The sequence below is a fragment of the Xenopus laevis genome, chromosome 7L, assembly GCF_017654675.1.
Source record: "Xenopus laevis strain J_2021 chromosome 7L, Xenopus_laevis_v10.1, whole genome shotgun sequence".
NCBI classification, from domain to species: domain Eukaryota; kingdom Metazoa; phylum Chordata; class Amphibia; order Anura; family Pipidae; genus Xenopus; species Xenopus laevis.
This window is the reverse complement of record NC_054383.1, coordinates 35727578-35743188: the sequence shown is the minus strand read 5'-3', so window position 1 is coordinate 35743188 and position 15611 is coordinate 35727578. Positions and strand designations below refer to the sequence as shown.

The window sequence follows — 15611 nt, the reverse complement described above, 5'->3', positions numbered from 1 at the left end:
TGTGGGGTTGCATTATTAAAAACAGATGACTAAACTAAGAGGATTTATTGTGCTATGCTGGAAAACTCTGCATCAGAATGAACTCCAAGGTCTGGGGATCACTATGAAGACAAGAAGAGTTGGCCTGATGTCATGAATAGACCAGATCAATAGCATGAGATCATCATTACAGCATCTATATTGAAATAACCTCTTTAAAGGACAAGAAACATAAATTTTTTTAATTAAAAAATTCATTAGTGTAGAATGGAAAAAAACCACAAAGAAACAGAAACAATCTAACACACGGGTTGACAAGGTTAACCATGTCTAGTATCCCTTTAACCTTTTATATATATTTTTTTTTATTTGTCTTGCACTGTAAAAAAAATGGTGCCGTGTTTCTGTTAACTATACATGGTGTAACTAAATTACTGTTTGTAACTAAATAATGTTTGTGATTTAAATGATGAAATAATAAATTAATTTACCTTATGTCTGGGAAGCAGAAGAGATAAGCCAGTCCAAAGACTTGCACAGTAGAGAACAACTGCAGAACCCAAATGTGCAGTCAGGGTTTCTCTTCTAATCCACTTTTAACCATGTACCAACCCAGGAGCCCCTAAGTAAAAAAAACAGATAAAAAAAACCTTTATCTTGTTCAGAAATACACTTTGCTGATAACACCTATATATCATTATACAGCAATTCTGTATTTCACCTAATTAAGTGTTTACACAAAGGCCAAGGACACCCTCCACCCTGACCTGTCCATAGATAACTTGCAGGAAATCTTTGTGATCCAAAATGGAGCACAGAAACCTGTATTCTCAGCAGCAGTGATTTCATTAGTGCTCTTATGCTTCCTTAAATGACCCCTTAAATGACATGGCACTAAATACATTTTGGGTCAGCGTGTGCTGTATCTATAAACAATTACTTTGGATAAGAAGCCAGAAGATTAAATGAGTAGATGATTTATCCTGACACATCTAACTGTGCTACCACTTTGCCCACTTGTGCTGCCGTGTGAATATCCAGAAAGTACAGCACCAACATGTCCCCTGCACAGATGTGACAACTTATGATGAGTCATATTTTTCTGCAGTGCATGTGTGATGTTTTTTTCAAAACACAAACACAAAACAGATGCACAGGTAACAATATATTTTCATATTAAGGAGACTGTTTTTTCAACATAAATGAGTATTTTGAAGTTATTTTATTTCAAACCTGTTGCGGTATAAGGCACACTTTGCTACTGTTCTGTTGTGGGCCTATGAAAATCAATCCTTATGAATGTATCAGCTGTAACACACACATATATATTTATTATAGTGTTCACAGACTTCCCACCTTTGCATCTCTCTCAGAAAACCTCGCTATCTGCCTTTGGTTTTCTTCCATATCTGCAACCACTTGGCCCAAGTCCATTGCTGTTTTTTCAGTATAGGAGTAAAGGAATGATTATCTTAAAAATAAACTTTAAATCCATGTTACTGAAACAAAATAAGTAAAAAAAGTGATTTACTGGAATACAGTGTCTGTACTGTACAATGTATTTAATATACATAGTAACTCAGAATCAGCAGGGCTCATTGATGCAGATCACTGCCAGCCCCCAGGCAGGGGGGGGGGATTTTTAGGGAGTCCTTTAGATTCTTTAGAGGGGGCACAGAGGTTGGTCAGTGAACATCCTGCACCCAGGCCTGCTGATTGCCAGTAACACTATTGTGGGCACTTCAAGGGTTCACTAATATAATAAGGCATAATGCAGAGTAGTAGGTGTTGGTCATGTGCTCTTTGAGGGCTTATGGGTCAACCCCAGACACCCATGTGGGGGGGGGGCTGGCAAGAAACAGCAGGGACCAGCGATTCCCACACTGTTCCCGGGAGCCAGACCAACATCTTTGTCTAACGTACAGCAGGACACACACAATACAGGGAGCTGCAGAATATAAAATAACACTGGGTATGTTGGATACTTCAATGCAGTGGAGCTTCCCCACTACATGTCTGCAATGGTTCTATCCCCTTTGTAACGTGTGTAACAGACCCTGTACTGTATGCAAGTCATATGTGTACAATAGAGAGCAACAGCCCCCAGCCAATGCTATAAGTCAGTGGTACGTAGGAGAGCACAGACATGTAACTTCCCTACCTGCCTCCTTACAACTCCCATCAAGTCCTCTGATCACTTCTCACAGAAAACACTTCCTGCATTGCGCATGTGACCTGTGAGCCATGTGACCTGTGAGCCATGTGACCAGCAGCATGTGACACAGGGCAGAAAAGAGGAAGAGAGGAATCTGTGCTGAAAAATGGCCGGCTCTGTACAAAGTGACCCCAAAGACTTGCGTCCCAGAAGAAATTCCATTTCTATGTTGCTATTTGATTTGTTAATTCTAGACACTGTGTTCCATGTGCATAAAACATTATTCTCCCCATATATATGATGCAGAGCCAAGTGTAATAATAAATCAGTATTTAATATGTATAAGTATATTATATGTAACTAGATGGTGTCGTTTCTGAAGAAACCACAAGATGTTGGCTTTGAAACGCAAGAAGTGTTGGGGCCAGTCGCCCCTGGTGCATAGAGAGTACACAGATCAAATTGTACCATTAAAATCAATCAAAAAACCTGATTGGCTGTTTTTGGCTCCACCCACTTTTAAAATTTGAATCCCAGTCCCCCTGTGACCGACTGTGCCAAGTTTGATGTCCCTGCCATTAACTGTGAAAGAATGGCAGCAACTTATATATTGACATTGATTAGCAATAGGTAACATTTGATTGGCTGTTTTAAGCTCCACCCAGTTCTGAATGTTAACCTCAGTCACCCAGTCATGGCCTGTACCAAGTTTGGGGCCTCTGGCTTTAAAACTGTGAGAATGGTAGTATTTGAAACTTTTACATTGAAGTCAATAGGTAAAATCTGTTTGGCTGTTATTGGCTCCGCCCACTTTGCCTAAATTTTGACCACAGTCACCCAGTGAGTAATTGTGCTGAGTTTGGGACACTTGGCATGGACAACGTAATAATAGCAGCAATTTGGCGTTTTTCATTAAGGTCAATGGCTGAAATCCGATTGGCTGTTGTTGCCCCGCCCCCTTTTTTCGTAATTCTGAACCAGAGTCACCAAGTGACTAACACTTTAAGTTTTCGGAATCATTACATTTAACATGTAAAAATGGCAGCAGTTTTATGTTTTTCTATTGAAAATCAATGAATGATATTTGATTGGTTGTTGGTGGCTCCACCCACTTTTCCTAACTTCAAAGTGCAAACACCCAGTGACCACATTTGTGATATTCGAGGTCCATGACATCAATAACGTGCAAATGGCAGCATTTTTAATTTTTCACATTTAAATCAATCAAAGAAATCTGATTGGTTGTTTTTGGTTCTGCCCACTTTTCAGAATTTTGATCCCGGTCCTCCAGTGACCAACTGTGCCAAGTTTGAGGACCCCAGGGGTGCTTCACCAAAGAGGCTAGTTGAGGCTGTCGCCTCAGGCGGCAGGGCCCCACTAGGTACCAGGGGCAGCAAAAATGCTGCTCCTGGTACTTTAAGAGCGAATTTCCGGGGGAGGGGGGCAGCAGCAACTGCTGCTGCCTCAGGCGGCGGAGGGGCCAGGATCACCCCTGGAGGACCCTCCCATTAAAGGACAAGGAAACCGTAAAAATGAATAGGATTAAAAAATTTTATATAGTGAACCTATTGCACCAGCCTAAAGTTTCAGCTTGTCAATAGCAGCAATGATCCAGGACTTCAAAACTTGTCACAGGGGGTCACCATCTTGGAAAGTGTCTGTGACACTCACATGCTCAGTGGGCTCTGAGCAGCTGTTGAGAAGCTAAGCTTAGTTGTCGTCACAAATTATCAAGCAGAAAATGAGGTTGGCCTGTCATACCAGCTGATGCTACAGGTTTGCTGATTCTTAAATTCTGATGCTAGTTGCACTGGTTTATGTGCTGCCATGTAGTATTTATCCATATTGATCAGCCGTATATTGTGACATTTATATTCCATGTGAGCTGTATATTTTGAGTCAGCCCCTGTGAAAGACTGTGAAAGAATGGCAGCAATTTATATATTGACATTGATTAGCAATAGGTAACATTTGATTGGCTGTTTTAAGCTCCACCCAGTTTTCTGAATTTTAACTTCAGCCACCATGTCATGGTCTGTGCCAGGTTTTGGACCTCTGGCTTTAAAACTGTGAGAGCGGCAGTATTTGAAAGTTTTACATTGAAGCCAATATGTGAAATCTGATTGTTTTTGGATCCATCCACTTTTCCTAAATTTTGACCGCAGTCACCCAGCGAGCAACTGTGTTAAGTTTCGGACACTTGGAATTAAATATAATTAAAATGCTATTAAATAATAGCAGCAATTTATCTTTTTTTTTTTTCTTCATTAAATGACAACTGTAGTGAGAGGTATACGGAGGCTGCCATATTTATTTTCTTTTAATCAATACCAGTTAACTGGCAGCCCTGCTGATCTATTTGACTGCAGTAGTGTATGAATATGAGTATGAGTTAATCTTGTCAGATCAGTTACCCATATACCCCTCACTATAGTTGTCCTTTAAGGTAAATGGTGGAAACCTGATATTTCCCCACCCAATTGTTTACATTTGAATTCCAGTCAACTAGTGACCAAATGTACTAAATTTGAACACTCTGCCATTAACAGTGTAGAAATGGCAGCAATTTAAATATTCCTATTGAATAACGATCATGTATATCACTTTTAAACCTGCCTTAATGTGTCCATTAATGATACTGAAGGGGACAACGAACCGACTGCTACTGGAACCTTTGGATTTCGTCTGACCAACAATGCCTAGTATTCCGGATCCGGGGAACTTGCACAAAGAAACACCAACGAGTGGATCAGAATAACAAGTTCCGTTTATTGAAGGTCAAACATAGGCTTATATAGGTTATAAGTAAAGACGTCCCAATATAGTGACGTATCAGAATAGTTATTAGCATAGTATATGTCTGTAATAGGTATATCCTTCAGGATGGACAAGATAGAAAAGAGACAAATATGTGCATGCACGTTAGCTAAGATATTTTGTCTGAGGCAAGCTGATAACATTGTTTATAGTACATGATGATACTTATGCAAGGTTGTCTAAGAAGAGACAGTACAGACAGTGTGTTTGTGATATGCAGAAACAGTGTTAGTATGATGATGAATAAGTGAATGACACAGAGAAACAGGGAGTTGATAATTAGCAATAAGTAAAATTAACCTAAACTATAAACTCACCTAAATACAAATAACCGTATTGAGACTACTATGCTCTGAAGAGGGGCTAGGCCTGTCTTCAAAACCAAGAACTCATTCTTGACCAGCAGAATTAACACAACTACATGCTGGAGAGTTCCTAATCCATCCCAATCTTGTTATTTGCCTAACTATACAAACTACTTCAGTTTAAAATAATTAACATGAAGTATTACATATCTAATTCAACCAACACCCAAAAGATTCCATACCATGTATTTTGAAATATTGCGTTTAGTAAACATAAGTCTCTTTATCCATGTTCCAGTGCCGTTTAGAAAAGATGGTTTGAATAAAGGCATCTGCAAAGGTATTGTTCCAATTATAGTTCTTAGAAGTGATGAACTTAGTATACTTGCATCTCCATGATATAGTCATGTTCTTGTAGAGACTGGTGTCATCAAACTTTTTCTATATAGTGCTTTGGAAAGAGACATGGAAAAGACATCCGTAATTAAAGGGAACTGTGAAATAAGAATGGTTCCCATCTATCACCGATTTTGAATTATCAATAAAGAGTGTTCATTTGAAATCATCATCATCATAAACATGTAGCAAGAAAAACGATTGCCAAAATCTTCCACATGCTCAGTTGTTCTATTGAAGTAAACAAATTATAATGTTAGAAACTACTTTTATAAAGAATTTCAGAGTCAGGATCTTAAATCCTGATACGGTAGATATGTTTAGCCTTAGGTTTTGTACTTTGAGAAATTATAAACACTGTAAGTTAATAAAGGGCATACAATTATAGCAATATAATGAAAACCATGAACAAGAAAACACTATCTTGCTTAAGTAAAACTAAATATATTACTAGACTGGAAACCTTTAAAAGGGTTCCACCCCTTATGCCTAATTGCCCTTGCTTCATATTGTAACTCTTTAAAGGGGACCTGTCACCCTAAGAAATAATTTCAAATTCTTTTCTATCATGTTAGTTTAGCAAAATAAACTTTACTTACACTGTATTTATTATTTAAATTTTGTTTCCTTCTGTTTTGGAATTATACAATCACAGCAAGTAGGCAGCTGCCATTTTGTGGACAGGGTTATTAAGGGAAATTGTGTATCACCCCAAAATCTTGTGTATGAACCAGAATGGGCGACGTAATGTCCATGTGCAGTGCCCTACACAATTATAGAGCCTGAGGAGGGAAGGGGGAATCTGAGGAGAGCAGTGACATGTAGGAAGTGCTGAATGGAAAGTGAAAGTATTTGACTGCCCCTCCTCTATGCCACGGGCATAGAGGCGGGGCAGGTAATATTTGATTGACAGTTTAGATATTTAAACACCTTTATAACAGGTATGGATGTTTTAATGAAAAAAAAATTGGGGGTTCCATATTTAATTTGGAAAGGACTTTTATTATGCAGTTTTTTATGTATAGGTGACAGGTCCACTTTAATCTTATTTACAATTCCACAAAAAATATTAAACTTTACTATGGTAAACAATTCTCTTAAAAAGATTGTAGTGTGATTAAAAAAAGTTGCTGTTACATTATCCCAATCTACAATTGCTATGGCAGGAGCTGAAGTAGCAATAATACAGGTACCATAGCTATTCTCTGGTAAACATAAGCCCATGTACCACATATAAAGTAGTAGGTAGATTTCTATGTAATTAATCCATAAGTAGCTAATTTTATTTTAGAATAGAATAGGTTCCAACACTCTTTACTTTTCTTAAAGTTAGTATCTGTCAAATTAAGAGTTGTTTTATAAATACCATCTTCTGATCGATGCTAAATTCATAAGCTTCATCTTTGGTTGCCTGTAAAAACACACTTAGACCAATCATTATTTTCCATGTGTCATTTAAACATGTTTAATGCTTTAATAGTGCTATTTTTCAAGCTGTATATAAATAATAATTGTTATTGTTAAACTAATTTATGAGCAGAAATTGGGAAAACTACCATGGGTAGTCCCATTGAATCAGTTGGCCTAATGCCACACACCCAACAATTAGTTCTATTTGCTTCCTTAGTTATTCTTTTTTTGTAAAGTTATGTAATGATTTGATTGTTCATAAAAATTACTTTTGCTAAAGTACATATGAACGAAACCAAAAATCAGTAGTACTCAAAATACAAATACATGCTTGTCGGGTACACTTGCTCTACTACAATTTGAAACATGTATCTATATATCTTTTTTGTGTAACTTTACTGAAGTAGGTGTTACTGATTGCACTTAGAAAGGACCTTCAAACCTTGGGTCCAAGCTGTTCCTCACCTAATTTCTAATCGCTACCCAGTCACCTGGTTTAAGATAGTGTGAACCAGTATTGATATTTGGATCTGGAATAGAATCAAAAACATATTTGTGTATTTCATTTAGACATTTCTGTACAATAGCTACATATACAATCCCATTCTTAGGGCTGACCCAGACAGAATGTCATAGGGTGACAGTTTTTAAGGGCCTCTTGGATTGGTGCATATTGAAAACAACGCAATTCAGAATCTATTAAATTTTATTCTATATAACACCATTTAGGCTTTCAACCTTTCCAAAACTCTGAGGGTTATTTTTATTTAAGACATTTTCTGCCCTGTAAAATGTGTACCCCTGTTACTTTCAATGTAGGTTGGTAAAGAATACCTACACATTACCTCATTTAAAGTTTCTTAGCAGTTGCTTTTGTTGTAGCCTTAGCAATTTGGCCATGCCTCAGGCCATCCTGAGAACATGTCAATACATACTGGTACATATCCATATGTACCTACTTCAGGCAGTTGGCTGTAGTCTATTTGTAATCGCTGGAAGGGTTATTCTGGTTTAGCAAAGTGCTGTCTCGGAGATTTGACTATCTGACCAGGATTATGACGTAAACAGGTAACACAAGAAAATACATATTTTGCAACAAATGCTGGAAACTCAGGTGCTATTCAACTTTTCTAAACTGAAGCAGCCATTGCATTCTTACCTGAGTGTGCAAGTCCATGAGTTAGATGTGCCATCATAGCATACACTGACAGTATAATAGGCCATTTCTCCATAGACCCATGTCATCCTTGGATGCTCCCAGCCTCGACCACTTTCCTTTTTCCATCTCAGGAAATGTATTGTAGCCAGGATATCCATGTGCAACGGTCCTTTGTGGTCTTTCTGGATGCAACTTACTGTCATTATAGGCAAGAGGGCAGCTGACTTGGCTCTCTCATCAGCTTTTGCATTTCCTTTTAGGTTCTGGAGTTTGAAGCTTTGTGTGCACTTGTACTTTAAGAATGGCTACCTCAGTTGGAAGCTGTAATGCTAACAATAGCTGTTTTACTAAATTTGTATTTGTATTCTTATTTGGATTACCCGATGATGTCATAACATTTCTGGCCCTCCAAATCAGAAGATAGTCGAGACAAATACCAATACAGTAACTGCTATCAGAAAAGATGTTTGCCCTTTGACCTTCCACTAGTGTGCATGCTGTTGTCTAAGAAGAGACAGTACAGGGTCGTACAGAAAAACAAGTACAGAGGCCTACAAGGGTCGGCACGTAGGCATGTTAACCCTTCAGATACAATCTCGATTGTACAATCTTACTAAATCTGTGTATTAGAAGGGTAAACTGACACAACATACTTTGATCGAGGTTTACAGTGTTCAATTGCATTATGCTTGGGTCATAAGTGCTAACTGCAATGGAGAAAGTACAAAGGCTTTCATAAGCCTGCATGTAGCAAGTTAGAATAAAGTGATCTGTTACAATGCATTATGTGAACAGGCCCATCGAATTGTATGTGCAGTGAGTTGACATTGAGAATTATTCTGCAAGACAACTGAGCACTTAATGGATACTTTAGGTAGCCCTCCTATTACACAAATGCAGTAAGATTGTACAATCAAGATTATATCATGTGGGTACCTCTCATTTGAGTGCGAGGGCAATTTTTTTATACCAACCAAATAGCAAAAGTACTGTCAGATTCATATACTAAGCAATCAAATAAATACTAATGCACTTTTGTGGTATGACAGTTGATTTTATAAGAGGCAACTTTTTCCGTCTGCATAGTATATGTGCAATCTTTTATATAGCAAGCAAATACCTCTATTACCATGAATGACATCCACAGATGGACCATTTAAATTTGAGCAATCGCTGCTATTGTAACTGATCATTTCATGTTTCGAAAAAAAAAATTCTATAGGAATTACATAGCCCTAAATAAAGAAATTCACAAAGAAATGGAATGTCTGTACATTTTATAAATATATATATATGCATACACATACATAGAGATGGATAGATACATATATATCTATATCTGTAGATGGATAGATACATATATATCTATATCTGTAGATATATCTACATCTCTCTCTCTCTCTCTCTCTCTCTCTCTCTCTCTCTCTCTCTCTCTCTCTCTATATATATATGAGTTTGTCTAAGGCTTTAAACCAGCCAAAACCAGGTGAAATGTAGCAGTTTTAAGTCCACATTGAAGTGCATTAATGAAATCTGATTGGCTGCTGATGATCTCACTCTAGCTTTAGTGTACAGAGCAGTTGTTGGGCAGGCTGTTGTGCTATGTGAATAAAGACAGTGCTAGAAACAGTATACATGAGCATTTATAACACTTTAAAACCTTTCTTTTAGTCTGCTTAGGAGAACATTTTGTCAGGTGCAGTTTGTATAAGTCTTTGAAGCCAGCGATTGAAGAGAAATAGAGAAAGCAGCTTAATTTTTCACATTGAAATGCATTAGAGACATACTATTGGTTGCTGATGCTCTGACTCTAGGTTAGATTAACATAACATCTTGTTCCACCAATCAGAGTCAGCTATGTCTCTTCACTATCTTGGCAGTGACTGTCAACTGCCTCACAGGCCACAGTATAAAAGATGTTCGCTGTCATTCAGGGCTGTGTAGAAAGGAGTTACAGGTGAGCTTACTGTGATTTGTGACACAGTGAGCTTACACAGTGATATAAAGACAGTGCTAGGAATATTAGGTATGAAAAATATGCTTTTGCCTGTGTGGGGGGATATTTTGTTAGATGCTGATTTTTACTGATTTTAATGGGCAGGCAGGCTAATGTAGATTAATAGTTTCTAGTGTGTGAGGGAAGTAAAAGGTTTGTTTTTTACCCTGTCCATGAAATAGCAACCCTTTATATAGCATGTATATGCCAGTATTACCATGACATTCACAGACAGAGCAATCACTGCTATTGTCAATGAGTGTTCATTACATGTGGGGGAAAAAATATTTGGAATATTTGCCCTTCTTATATGAATCATATATCAGTATTCAATGTAGTCAACACACAGACATGAAAGCATCTGTACATTCACTGACCATGTATTGAGTGAGAGGAAACAAATCTGTGTACTTGCAATGTGTGCAATATTTTTATACCAACCTAATAGCAAGAGTATTGTGACATCCATATACTGAACAATCCCATGTATACTACTGCACTTCTGTGGTGTGACAGTTTTTTATATGAGGAAACATTTTCTCTCTACATGATATATATGCAATATTTTATGTACCAAGCAAATACCACTATTCCCGTGAATGACACCCACAGACAGCACAATTAAATTGTGTGGGAAAAAAATTCTGTAGAATATCTGCAGTTTTTCCATAGAAATAATATAGCAATATACTAAGTAATCCACACAGAAATGAAAGTATTTGTACATTCACTGCTTTTCTGACTGACCGTGTATTACCTACATGAGAGGAAAGAAGTCTGTGTAATTCCAATGTGTGCAGTTTTTTTTATAATAACCTGATAGCAAGAGTACTGTCAGATTCACATACTAAACAATCCCATATACACTAATGCACTTTTGTTGTATGAGAGTTGATTTTGAATTTTTTTTTTCCTCTGAATGATCTGCAATCATTTATATAGCAAATATATACTACTATTACCATGTATGACTAGGGATGTAGCGAACTGCCGTTTAGGTGTTCGCGAACGCCGTTCGCGAACACCGGCAAAAATGCAAACAGTTCGCGAACTTCGAACGCTCGATAAAATCGTTCGATTCGAACGATCGAAGGATTTTAATCGTTCGATCGAAGGATTTTCGTTCGAATCGAACGATCGAAGCCATTCGATCGAATGATTTTCATTCGATCGAATGCTTACAATCGTTCGAACGAATGGAAATCGTTCGATTTTAGCGATCGAAGGAATCGAATGGTCGAACGATTTTTGTTCGAATCGAACGCGAACTCCTATTGGCGAACGTCGCGCGACGTTCGCGAACATTCGGCGGACGCGAACAGTCGAAGTTCGCGCAAACTAGTTCGCCGGCGAACAGTTCGCTACATCCCTATGTATGACATCCACAGACAGAGCAATGCAATCTGTGCAATCAAAATTAGATTGTTAGCAACTCTGAAGGACAGTTAAGTGACAAGACTATATACTATTTATAGCGATGCAGTGCTATATAAATACAAAATAATACTAGTACCAATTGCTTGCTATTGTAACTGACCATTTCATGTGAGGGGAAACAAAAAAACCTTTTTTCTTTTAAATATTTGCGGTATTATGATTCACATACATGAATACTATTTAATCTGCACAAAATGAAAGTAGCTGTATATTTGCTGCTTTTGTGACTGTGTATTGCGTGTGATGAAAAAAAAAATCCAATATGTTCAGTTTTTTTTATACCAGCCAAATAGAGTACACTGCAGGCCCGGACTGATAATCTGTCTACTCGGGCATTTGCCCGAGGGGCTGCTCTGTTGTGTGTTTTAGTGGGCCGCTCGCTGTCTGACAAGATGCGGGGGCGCACTGCTTCACTATGCTATTAATCAAAGCCGCCAGCGTCAGTACCTGATCTGTCCAGCGCGGCCACCTAATTAGTTTACTAATCCGTGAGCAGCGTCTGCTTCATGTAATCATCCCTCTGCTCTGTCTCCGTGTTCCTCCCCCACTCTCTGGAATGGCAGCAAGACGCTCAAGTTTGCAGCCTCCTCCCACCTCCATATAGCAGTGTAATGTAACAGAGCAGAGAGAGAGAGGGAGGAGGACTGCAGAAACTTTGAATTAGTGGACAGGACACCTGTGTGATGTCACGACAGGCTGCTTTCTTTACAAACAAACAGGAGAGCTGAATTATTCTTCTGGGAAGCTGGTGAGAGGTATTTATTTCTGGGGCAAAGCAGAGCTGGTGCTGAAAGTGGGCCTGTGGATTGGAGAGTGGGCCAGCAGTGTCTCAGCAGTCTGAAAAAACAGCAGCAAAGTCTCTCAAGTGACCAGTATTTCAAATTATTTGGTGGGTAGGGGGTGCATTGAATTATACTGTTCACTTGTGTTGTGGCCACAGCTTTTGCCATACAGACAAAGCTTGATTTTTCATTTTCCAGTGGAACAGAAAAAAGCAAAAAAAGAAAATGTAAAGCAGATATGTAAAATTATGGTTTGACTGTAATTTAGACGGAGAGGTTGGGAGCTCGGTTTTATTATCAGGAAGAAGCTGTGATAAACATGATATTAGCCTAATGTTGTAGTCATAAGTGTGACATGGAGGCTGCACAGTTTTGGTGGAGTGTGTTATAGAATGTCCTATTTATAGCAACTTTGCAATTGGTCTTCATGTTTTATTTTTAATTATTTGCTACCTATTTCTGCATTCAAATGGTGGTCACTTACTATTGCTCTGAAAGGCTACAAATGAATTGTTATTAAGTAACTCATGTATTGCTATTCATAGGGGTATATTTATCAAAGAGTGAAGTTAGAGATCACCACAGTCCACTAGTGTGAAATTCCGCCTCTCTCGATTCATTTCTATGGGATTCGTAAGTTCACCCTTTGATAAATATGCCTTTAAAAATCCTATAGCAACTTTCAAGCCACTGCCTGGTTTCTAGGGTAAATAAGACCCTAGCAACCAGCTGCTGAACAAAAAAAATATATAACTGAAAAACCACAAATAATGAATAATGACCAGTTGATTTTTTAATGAATTATTCTGTATGATTACTCATGAATTATTCTCTATGGAATTATGGACATACTGTACCTTATTGTTGGAATTGTCTTTGGCATCTTGCCTTTAATAAATAAACTGGGGGTGATTTACTAAATAATGCTAAATTGCTCCGGAGCAGTTCCCCATAACAGCCACTTAGACCTTCACTTTAATTTTCAAACTGTTGACTGATTTTTATAAGCAACTGCACTGATCCATTTTAGCACATACATTAATATGTAAGTACTGCTGTTTTTATTATTCTGAGTGCCCTTTTGGATGCTGAGAATATGTACTTAACTACTACAGTGTACCATATAGAAACACAGGGCTACAGGCTGAGTTATACAGGGAACTCTGAGTATCACTCATGTATTATAAGGGATAATGTACCCCCTACTGTAAATGATAAGGATATTAGAAGTCACTGAGGGTTCTGTGACCATATAAAGGCACAAGGCTGCAGGCTGAGTTATACAGGGAACTCTGAGTATCACTCATGTATTATAAGGGATAATGTACCCCCTACTGTAAATGATAAGGATATTAGAAGTCACTGAGGGGTTGTTCTGTGACCATATAAAGGCACAAGGCTGCAGGCTGTGTTATACAGGGAACTCTGAGTATCGCTGATGCATTATAAGGGATAATGTACCCCCTACTGTAAATGATAAGGATATTAGAAGTCACTGAGGGGTTGTTCTGTGACCATATAAAGGCACAAGGCTGCAGGCTGCGTTATACAGGGAACTCTGAGTATCGCTGATGTATTATAAGGGATAATGTACCCCCTACAGTAAATGATAAGGATATTAGAAGTCACTGAGGGGTTTCCGTGACCATATAAAGGCTCAAGGCTGTAGAATCTTTAACATACTTTACATTAATTACACTTAATTAAACTTAAGTGTGTGAGAAAGGCAGCTCTTTATGCACATAATTTTTTGCAGTTTTACCCCAATATATGAGTGGATGAGTACAAGACCAATGCATGTTTACATGTGGGCTGCTTTGATTTTTTTGCCCGGGCTGCTTTTTAATCCCAGTCCGGCCCTGGTACACTGAGATCTACAGTATATACTGACCAATCCCATATGTACTATTAAACTTTTGTGGTTTGACAGTTAATTTTGTGGGAAGATTTTTTCCTCTGCATGATATATCTGCATTTTTTTTACATCAAGCAAATATGACAATTACCATGACATTCACAGACAGTACAATTCAATCTGTACAATCACTACTTTTGTTATTGACTGTTCATTTCACGTGAGGAAAATAGTAGCCAATCTCATACATACTAAAGTTTTGAGCTTTTATGGAGTGATTATTTTTTCATCTTAATTAAATTGTTTGTCATCATCACAGTCATTGTACTTATGGGACTGGTCTGTGTATGGATCTCACAGCAGCAGTACTATGATTTTTCTATTAAAAAAAAAAAAACTGCAGATATTTCAAATACATCTTCCTCACTCAGAATTAATGTTAAGTGACAATTGCAATGGTTATAAAAATGGTATTAGTCTATGTGTTGATCATACAGCAGTAGTATGTTTTGCTTCCAATTAAAAAAAAATGCACAGTGGTTTCCCCTCTCATTTGCATATAAATGGACAGGTCTCTCAATTATATCCAAAAGATGCATCTCTTCAGGATTTTGCCCCTAAACTTTCACCCTAGAAATTGGGTTCTGATTGCTACAGGTAACACTAGTCTTACATGTGTAATAATAATAGTTTTTTTTTTTATGCCCTTTTTCCCCTGGGGACGTGTCCAGACCTAAATACTCCACCCACACAGACTCAGACAGCATTAGAAGTAACACAAATGATTCTGTCTACTATCCTTAGCACTGTCTCCTACACTGTCTAACTCATTGATTCACCAAATATTGTGGTTAAGTGATTTAATCTGTAATGTGTGTAATAAGTATAGAAAGGAATTATCCCCTTCAAAATATTCAAATGTTGTTGCTTTATTGCTCAACCTATCACTAACCTCTCCCTCTCCTCCACTTAACATTAACCTTCCCCTCTGTTCATTCTTACACTCACATCTTCTCTCTTGTGCCTAAAACTAACCTCCCTTCTCCTCTGCCTAACGTCTGCTCTCCAGTGCCTAATACAAACATACCATTTCCTCTGCCTTACACTGACTTTCCCTCTCCTATCTACTTAACATTAATTTTTACTCTTTAATAATACCTAACATTAACCTCCCCTCTCCTCTGCTTATGAAAAACCTTCCCCCTCCTTTACCCAAGACCAATCTCCTCACTTCTTTGTCTAACACACTAACCTTTCCACTCTGATGGCCAACACTAACTTCTCCAATGCCTAACGCTAACTTCTCAGCCTACATACATC

The 15611-nt window shown here is 38.0% G+C and overlaps 1 long non-coding RNA gene across 5 annotated transcripts in view; it reads right to left on the bottom strand.

Moving 5' to 3' along the window:
- LOC121395376 overlaps positions 1 to 15611 on the bottom strand; it is a 31841-nt gene that overhangs the window by 2244 nt on the left and 13986 nt on the right. Inside the window, exons 1-3 of one of the 5 annotated variants that reach the window (XR_005962434.1) lie at positions 5499 to 5538; positions 1336 to 1478; positions 471 to 601 (exon numbers count right to left, since the gene is read on the bottom strand). This is a non-coding gene — a long non-coding RNA (uncharacterized LOC121395376). Of the gene's footprint in view, positions 1 to 470; positions 602 to 1335; positions 2234 to 5498; positions 5539 to 15611 lie in introns of those variants that run through there. The other 4 variants (XR_005962435.1, XR_005962433.1, XR_005962437.1 and 1 more) reach the window with 4 other exon arrangements.